This window comes from Taudactylus pleione, unplaced genomic scaffold, assembly GCF_031769625.1.
Source record: "Taudactylus pleione unplaced genomic scaffold, aTauple2 ptg000311l, whole genome shotgun sequence".
In the NCBI taxonomy this organism is placed as follows: domain Eukaryota; kingdom Metazoa; phylum Chordata; class Amphibia; order Anura; family Myobatrachidae; genus Taudactylus; species Taudactylus pleione.
In genome coordinates, this window is record NW_028284712.1 from 2,025,856 (window position 1) to 2,035,798 (window position 9,943).

Consider the following 9,943-nt stretch of genomic DNA (forward strand, 5'->3'; position numbering starts at 1 on the left):
GCCCCGCCCCCTACCGCGGGAGGGCGTGGCCTATTGCGCTGCCAGTGTCTGCAAGGTAATCCCTTTTACACAACAAGGATGCAAGGCAGGGGGCCTTGTACTCACACTGCAGCACTCGGATGTTGGGAGCGGAGCCTTCAGTTTCGGGGGGAGGGGCCACTGTGCACTTCAGCCTCTCTGACTATCCCTGTTGGCTGCAGTGCTTGCTGTGACAAGCTGTCACAGGAAGGTGGGGGCGGGCTCTGAAAGAGTGACCAGCGCGGGAGATTTCTAAATTGTGAGAGCAGGAGCAGCAGCTGCAGGGAGAAGGAGCAGCCTGGAAGAGCCCATAATCAGCCAGGGAATGGAGAGCTCTGTGCCAGCCAGGGTGAGTGCAGGAGTGTATACTGTATCTGCGGCCCGATCCAATCCCCCCCCCCCCCCCCCCTCTGCACCTCAGAGTCTGTGCCGCAGGGAACAGCGCAGGGACACAGTGCAGGACATTACTGGGTGAGCTGTACTAGTAGTTACCCTGGCTGACTCTCTTGCCTTCAACTCTCTCTCTCTCTCGTTACTACCCCTCTATATCTTGTGTCTGTCTCTCTCGTCCCCACCCCTCTCTTGTTACTACCCCTCTATATATTATATATCTCTCTCTCCCTCTCTCCCTGCCCCATCTAGCTCTCTTGTCCCTCCTGTCTATTTGTATTATTTATTTATTTTTATACTATTTTCTTTTTAATGTTATTTTATGCATTAGCAGTGGTGGCCCATTTATTGCAAAGTGAATGGTAGGGGGCCAGAGAGCTGCCTCCCATTGGTTAAAATTATACCCAGTCCCCTTTTATTGTGGAAAGTAAAGTTACTCTCATCATGTGACCTGGGGCGGGATGCACCCAGTGCTAACTCCAAGTGTGCGGCTGCACATGGGTCCAGGTGTAAAAGATCCCCGCCCACCCGCAGCCGTAATTATTAATCTCAGTGGGAGGCCGCAGTGAAGGAAGGGGCGGAGGGAGAGCACAGGACGGCGCTGGGTGCCGAGACACCTAGCGCCTGCACTGGATGCACCATAGGGAGAAATGCGGTAAAGCCCCAAAAATGCAGGTTTGACCGCATTTCTCATGTGCGCCAAGCCCTTAAGTGCACTTGACTGCTGTGGGTAACACCATCTTCCTGATGGTGTTACCCATAGAAGCCAATGGGCTTCTTTCCACAGAGTTCTGTCAGAGGGATCCGATTGGATCCCTCCCAGCACCCCCCTACGGCATGCGCAGAAGGATGCCAGAGGGATTTCCTGGGTCATAGACCCAGAAGCCACTCCGCCGCAAAGGGCCGCTCTTACTGACCGAGTGGTCCATTGCGGGGATCGTTATGCATACTGGCGTTACCAATGCCAGCATGCATGCGATGACCGGCGGAATGCATCGCGAGTGTGTTGCGTCATGCATTCCGCCCCTGGGCAGTTATTCGTCTTTCCTTCTGGTGGCTGGCCTCACCTTTTCAGCTTCTGGGGGCCCCTACCATTGCATTCCCCTGTGGGTCCTTTATGCCCCAGTCCGCCAATGCCCACACCCATCGGGGTTAAAGTGAACCGGAGGAGACGGAACCAGTTCTGCCTCCTCCGGCCAACCCAACCTCGGCGCTGCAGGGAGGCACCATTTGCCAGACGCCCGGCTCCCTCCCCGCAGCGGCAGCCGGAGACTGGAGCTCACTCGTGAGCTCCGGGCTCCGGCTCACACAGTGCACTATGGGAGAGACGTCATCATGACGTCTCTCCCATGGTGCAGAGGAGCAGCCGGGCGACGTGGACGTGGACTTCAGCGGGAGCGGGGCTTGAGGTAAGTAATAGCTCTTTTTTTATTTTGTAGTGCAAGCGACTTATGTACTGGGGGCATTACTTGGGGAGGGGGGCATTACACCTGGGGGCATTACTCGGTGGGGAGGGGGGGCATTACACCTGGGGGCATTACTCAGGGGGCATTAATATTTGGGGCACCACTTCTGGGGGCATTACTGTTGGGGCTCTACTTCTTGAAGGCAGGGCATTACTACTGGGGCACTATACAGAGGGAGCATTACTATTAGGAGCACTAATACTGGGGCATTACTACAGAGGGTATTACTACTGGAACCACTACCACAGGAGGCACAACTACAGGGGTATTACTATTGGGCACACATAGGGGGCATGACTACTGGTGGACATTGCTATTGGGGGAACAACTACAGTGGTATTACTACTGGGGGTATTTATACAGGGGGCACAACTACTTGGGGCATGACTACAAGGGGCATGACTACTTGGGGCATGACTACAAGGGGCATGACTACTTGGGGCATAACTACAGGGGGCATGACTACTTGGGGCACTATTAATGAGAGAATTGCATAAAGGGCACCACTACTGTGGGCACTGACACTACTGAGATCCCCACTGTGCATACCCCAAGTTCGTCACATTTAATACGGGCCCCCACATGTTTGTTGCCCAGGGGCCCCCACAGACCTCAATCCGGCCCTGAGCATCGTAGTAACCGCCAGATAATGCAGAGACCATCATTGACCCACATATAACACATAACATGAATACACCCCTTATACACACAGAAACACAATGAGTATACCCATGCACATACATTAATACACCATCCCCAGCATAGACACTCTCTCCTCACTGAATTAGTTACTTCCCATTACACCTACTGTATACAGTAGACCATAGTCACTGTGCTGGCTGCTGGCTGTCTCCCAGCTCCTTCTCATCCTCTCTGACTGGGAGGTCAGAGGGTCACGCTGGGAAGAAGCAGGGACAGTGTACAAACTACTTGTCAGTATTCAAGTGTTATCAACTGTATTTGAATACACTTGTAAACTGGCCAATGTTTTGTAGACTGTCCCTGCCTGCTCCCAGCGTGAAGACAGGGAGGGAGCTGACTCACTGAAGAGAGGAGGAGCAGGAGCTCAGCTGCCATGATCCACCCTGGCGGCTTCAGTCAGGCTGATCGTCTTTACACTGTTTACAGTAGGTAATCAGCCCCGTGCCTCTAGTGCTCCTCCCCCCCCCCACATGTAGGGGGCTGTATGAAGAGCACAGCCGCTCTTACTGTATAGTACAAGGGCAAACGCAGGATTTATAAGGGGGGATTTCTGCATAAGTATGTGTGCATATATATATATATATTACCACCCACGTGACTCTCGCACATGGATGTTTTTTTACTTTGAAAAATTACATTTTTTCATTGTATTGAGTAAGTATAGCTCTATTCCCAATTTGGACTGCCCCCCTCCCACACACAGACACTCAGACTGCAGATTACACACACAGACACTCGGATTTGAGACATCCCCCCCCCCTTCCCCCCACACACAGATTGCAGACTGCCCCCTCCACCACACATACACGCTGGGACTGTAGACCCTTCTCCCCCACACCCAAAAGGAGCAGGCAGGTACCTGTGATGACCGTTATTTGTAGCAGTGGTAAATTACCTGCTGTCCGGACTTGTCTTGAGCTGAGTAGGAGTGCAGTGAGGGATTCACTGACACTGAAAGGCCCAGGAGCTGTCAGGGAGGAGTTGCGCACCGCAGCAGCTTCCCTGTAATGCTTGCCCATCTCCATGGCTACGAGGAGGCTGCCGCGCATGACCGGCAGCTCTGATCGCAGCCCATTCGGAGCTCCGGGACTGGCCTAATGAGATGGAGACAAGCTCTCCATCTCACTACAAAAAAAATAAATATAATAATAATCGGTGTGCTGCGGCGATTGCTCGGCCTGGCAGGGGGTTTTCTAGGTACTCAGAAACCCCCCTGCGTGCGCTACTGTAGTAGGCTGCCGCTGGCTGTAACAGTGTGACAGGCGCAGCGGCAGCCGGCAGAAGTAAAAACTGTCTCAGCAGCTGCTGCAGGGAGAGCGCCTCTCCAGCCTGGCGTCTCCCTGCAGTGCAGGCTCTGCTGAGCTGGGGGCGGGGATGAGTCGGATTTTGGTGTCACCCCCTTGGAGGGTGACACTCGGTGCGGCCCGCACCCACCGCACCCCCCTTGTGACGCCACTGACTAGTCCACAAAATGGTTGATGTTGAATGGATATAGTAACATGGAGGCTCCCTCACTGCTCTGCACAGCTCCTCTGCTCCACCCTCCACCCTCCAGTCATAACGGACCACATTTCACATAAAATAATGGTGCCAGAAAGTACAACAAAACCACCCTCCCCTCGTGGTCACACCATAGACCCTTCTACCGAAGAGCTGTATGCAGCCAGAGATAGGAGACAGTAGACAGCCGGGACGTACAGGAGTATCAGCGTAGACTGGGACAGACAGCATGGGTCAGAGCGGGCCAGGATGGAGAGGAGTCGTCGGCGCAGGCCGGGACGGACACAGGCACAGCAGTCACCTCAGGCAACACTCAGCACATACACTCCTGTGCATGATATGAACACCGCAATACTATAGGCACGAATCTCCGCCAGAGCTGATGAGGATCTGCTTCCTCCCTCACTGCAAAATCTGGTAGCCATGGCGACCTGGCCCCCGGGATTTGTTGAGCCCTGAAAGCATTCTGGAGCTTAGACACAGTAGCTAATGCTATTTTTATATGGCGTTAGCCATTATAGACCATAGGTTACATATCGCACAACGTAACAGGAGAGGGATCCATAGAAACCCTCCCCAGTAATGGCTGCTGCTTGCACAGACCCAGTCTGATGACTGTGTATGCGCAGGAGTGCACCGGGGGTCCCACAGCAAAGTGAAGCGATAGCATCAGAGATTACTTTACACATTGCAGGGCAATCGGTATGATATGCCATCACCGGAAGGCCAATCGTTCAGGATCCTGATGGGCGGTAAGTATCCTAACCCTCCCCCACTCCCGCCCCTAACCTTAACCCTCCCTTGGTGATGCCTAACCCTAACCTTCCCCCTGTGGTGCCTAACCCTAACCCCCGCTCCTCGTAGCCTAACCCCACTCGAGGAGTGCCTAACCCTAGTCTCGCCATGGGGGTCGGTAAACCTAGCCACCCCATCCCCGGAGAAATTCTAATACTTACCCGGATCCTTAGGTTCGAGATTCCGGCGTTCGGGATGCCGACGTCGGTATCCTGATCTCATTCAGGATAGCGGTGTCTGTATTTTGCCGGGGTCGTCGGGATTCTGGCTTCGGTATATAGGCGTCTGGGATCCCCTCCATCGGCAATTTAAACAAATACCATTCCAAGGACGGGCTCCTGTCGAAGCCCCGTTCTTGATGTGTTTCTTTATATATCTGGGTAGTATATAATTGCTTATTACCACAAGTAAGGGCGATAAGAAATCATATACTGTCCCAATAATACATATTATCCTGAATGAGAAAAATAACCACAACACACATATCTGTCGTTTTTTTTTTTTTTTCCATCACAGTAAAATATAATGAGCCTGAAGTACTAGGAAAATAATAACTTACAATTATCCTATTATAACTAAATTACTAAATTGCTAAATTATTCCAACATGAAACTAAATTGTCTGCTCTTCCTGCTCATATTTACCTAAGCACAATAATTACACTGTAAAATACCTTCACCATTTATAAAATTACACTTAAATATGGACTTAAATTACACATAAGTAGCTGCTGAATGAGATGATTTGAGGCCCTGAGGTGTATCTGCGTCATGAGCCTCCTCCCACGCACAACACGCCAGTATCGACTACATGTCAAGCGAATGGTGCGGTACACACCACCGTGCTACCATACTTCATAGTGGACAGGGCTGAGCAGAAGCCTTTAAATACTCAGCCTGTTCGTAATTGTTAGAACACATGGTATATTGTGTTTAGTTCGTACAGAACCACAGGAGATGTTAACACTGTATAAATCTAAAATAAGAATAAAAATGTTTGTGCCGTTGCTATATGGCATCAGGCACTAAGCAACCTAGGAGAAATCATGGCCCAATAAAGCTCTCCATACTTCGGCCAATGCAATCTCTTGGCACTGGCAGAATCGGTGCCCGATTAGGCCACACTTATAAGTGTACAGATATTTTGTACTTCAGAAATGATGTCCGCTGTATCTTCAGTGGTCTCCGCATTTTCCTATAACCATCTCTGCAGTTTCCCAGCTACACAATTGTATCATGATCTGTCCAGCGTCTTCTTTCCTATCATATTGTTATGGCTTGGATGGATTTTTCTTGTAATATGTCATATATGCTATAAGTACTGTATTTGTGCCATATAAATGCACACACGCACACTGACCATTACTGTACATATGCCGATACATTGCCATATAATATAATGGTTTGAGCAGAAAGCCCCTCACTGTTATATACTGTAGATAGGCTTAGAGGTATACATAAAAGGCCGACTATCTGTAAACACTAAGCTTCCATTGCTTCCAGTGGTTTGAATAGTTAATGACTGTTAATATTGGTTCAGTGATGCAGAAAATAGCAGACAAATGACTGAAATTCCAGCAGGAATTGCAGATAGAGTGGGTGGATAATAGTGGCTTTATTGCAGTCATCTCCTGTATTGGAATTGGTTGCAGCCTTTCTGGCACAGTGTTATAGAGATGCACCTGGCACTGGGACGGCCAGAGAGTGAATCTTGCTACTTTGGTGGACGATTGGGCCAGTCCCCCAAGGCTACCTCATGCTGGTTTTATTGTGCTACCCAATTAGATGGAAGTGTCTGAACACAAAAGACCTTCTACTAAGAAAACGGTTATTAGCTCTGGCACGGTGACTGTGGTGTGTACTGTACAGATCTGCCAGCTCTATAAACTGTCATCACCCGGCCAGCCCCAGATGGGAAATGTGCAGGAGGCTGTTACTCTTTCATGGCTGGACACTAAAAGACTGAATGTGCCGGCTTAACCCGGTAATACATTATGAGTGTGTAACAGTAGTGTATCTGCATTACAATCACTTTATAAACAAGCTGATACAGGTTGAGTCTCCCATATCCGAATATTCAGAAATACAGAATTTTTTTAGCATGACTGAGATAGTGACACCTGAGCTTTTTGATGGTTCAAGGTACACAAACTTTACTAAAGGCACACAATTATTAAAAATATTGTATTCAATTACCGCTACATTGTGTCATTTGATGGTAACCACAAGGTTCACCTCTATTAACCTTGCAGTTACATCATTGGATACAATGTAGCAGTTCCCACCATAGTCTTTAATGGAGAATTTCACACCATTGAAGTCTATGGAAGAGACAGGCTGAGCGCGCACAGCCAATCAGTGGGCAGCTGTTACGGAGGCGCCCGCTGATTGGCTGGGGGATCCTTCAATGGCTCGGCACACGTGGGTACCGGTCATTTGCGTGGAGGAAGGGTATGTGTAAACATACCCTTCCTCCTGTCCGGCATGGTATCAGGATATCTCGTTTTTTGGGATTTTTTTTTCAGGTACCTGTGGATGCTACTTGGAGAAGGGGATGTGATTGGCTACAGGGATACTAGTTGAGTATGTGAGATAGTGAGTATGACTGTGAGTGTGCATGTGTGTGGGCCTGTATGTTTAAATAAAATTGTACTGTCATGGAGTGTGTGTCTTGCCTTTTTGAATATCTCTTTTGCAGTAGAACTACAGGTACCAGTGGGCCCGTAATGCCCCACATGCTGGTACTTGTGGTTCCCCAATTATCAGCATGTGGGATAGGCTTGCTGGGACCCATAGTTCTATTGCAAATTGCAATATTTACACTTCTATCTTTTACACCACATTTACATTATCAACCCAGCACCCACTGGCCAGGGGTGCTGGGGATAGCCCTGGGCTATCAGCCTAGGCCTGGGGTGCCCTGGAGAGGGAGACCCCTTTAATGGGGGGTTCCCACCTCCCCAGGGATCTGGTAAAAGGGTATTCCTGGCTGTGGCATTACCCCCCCCCCCCCCCCAACTACAAAACTTTTGGTGCTGGTTTTGGAAATTACAGGGAACCATCTACTCGTTTTGTCCCCTGTATTTCCACAAACAGGACTGGATCAGAAAAGCCCTGAGCTGGTACTTAAAATACAAAGGCCCCCTGTGCATTTTGTTCCCTTCTATTTTAAAAACCAGCACAGGCTGTACAGAGCCCGGGGCTGGTTATGTTTCTGGGGAGAGGGTGCACGTTTTTCTTTTTTACAAATTTTCATATGTACACACAGAAACATGCAGGTATCTCATGGGTATGTGCATGTTTCTGTGTTACTCTGACCTGCTCGGGATAAACTCGCTATCCTGAAGATGGTCTATTGTTTTTGCAATTTCTCAGGCAGTAGTATGTGCGAGTGAAGCACTCACACTCTATAACATTGCGGAGTTCTATCTAGAGAATGGGAAAACATCTGGGAAAACATCTGGATGCGAGATGCTTTTTGCAAGAAATAGTAAAGCCCGAAAAGTTTTACTATAGTCGCACCTTATTACATTTGCGAGTAAGTAAAAAATGCTAGTTTAGCGTTAAACTTAAATTTTTTACAAATTCCCAAACTATTATATTTGGCCCTATATTTTTGAACTGGTTCTATTTTGCTACATCAATCTGTTTAGTTACTGTATATAGTACCAAAATATGCTATAAAATTCCAATAAATAATATAGGAAATGGGCAAGATCCAATAAATAACAAAACATCTAATTGTGTCACCTATGTCTAATCATATGACTCATGGACATCTATCATCATTGCACACAATGCCATAGTTAGAACCTGGAATCTATACAGGACAAGTCTGCTTTTGCTTGGTTAATATTATTTTTCTTTATTATGTTTCCACAGGACCCCATCCCTTACCTCTAACACAACACAGACCGACATCCAGTAACAGGAGGGGGGTAATATGGCTCATACCTTCTGGAGCCGGATTTCTCGGTGGGGTATGAAGACTTTCTGACTTAGCTATGCATTTTCTCCGAGTTGTCCGCCTCCTGCACTTATAGAGCTTTACTTTAAGAAACCATCATTTACTTCTCCACAGGACACATCAACGACATTGAAGTCCGCAATCATATTCTCCACTTTCCCACCTCCTCTAAACTACAGCAGATAAAGGAAAATGATTTTTACTTTCCGCAGACAGGAGCAAAAATGTTTTAAGAATTTACCAGCATTAGGTCTGATTGTGCTTCTACATTAAGAGCAGGTAAGAATAAGGAATTGTAAACTGGCTACAATTTAGAGCCGCATACATACTACACGATGTGTGTATGCAGCAATATCGCCATCGGCGGACCCGGCGGGGGTGCCGGCATTCAGCAGAATGGCATTGCTCATGATATCCCCAGATTGGACTACTTGTACAGCCGACTGGGGATATCATAAACGACCAGCGGGAGCGCGCATCGCTGGTCGTTTTTCACATACACACTGGCCGATAGTGAGAACCATTGAATGATAACGATACCATTATCATTCAATCATTCTAAATATCGGCAAGTGTGTACATGGCTTAAGAGTTTGCCGAGCTGCAGACAATTTTATTGAGACGTGTACCTAGAATATGGCTTTATTGTATATGTACTTGTGTAAATAGAAACCATGAGTACAGTACTCAAATATAATTTGAATTACTCTCTATGACAAGATTCTAGAATAACACATGGAATAACTGGGGGAACATGTCGTAATGTACCTTAGGATTTTTTAATTGTGACTAAAAGCTTTGTCTGTCTTGAATATAGCGCAACCCTAGTCACTAGCACACATCACAGCCCCAGTGACCAGTACATGGCAAAGCATCAGAAACCTCCCCATGGCACAGCACCAGTGAACAACACATGGCACAACCCTAACACTAATTTCTTTTCAGAACTGAGGGAAGCAACAATAACACTGATTCCCTTTCAGCACCATGGACAGTGACAATAACGCTGATTCCCTTTCAGCACCATGGACAGTGACAATAACGCTGGTTCCCTTTCAGCACCATGGACAGTGAAGTAGGACACTGTTCTCCTTTTAGCACCATGG

General features: G+C 48.1%; 1 long non-coding RNA gene across 1 annotated transcript; it reads left to right on the forward strand.

The window, feature by feature from the left end:
* The first annotated feature begins 306 nt into the window (after positions 1–306).
* LOC148511346 (uncharacterized) lies at positions 307–9,077 on the forward strand. Its single transcript, XR_015868752.1, has 3 exons — positions 307–367; positions 8,753–8,850; positions 8,952–9,077. It is a non-coding gene; the product is annotated as an uncharacterized LOC148511346 (long non-coding RNA).
* The last annotated feature ends 866 nt before the right edge of the window (positions 9,078–9,943 follow it).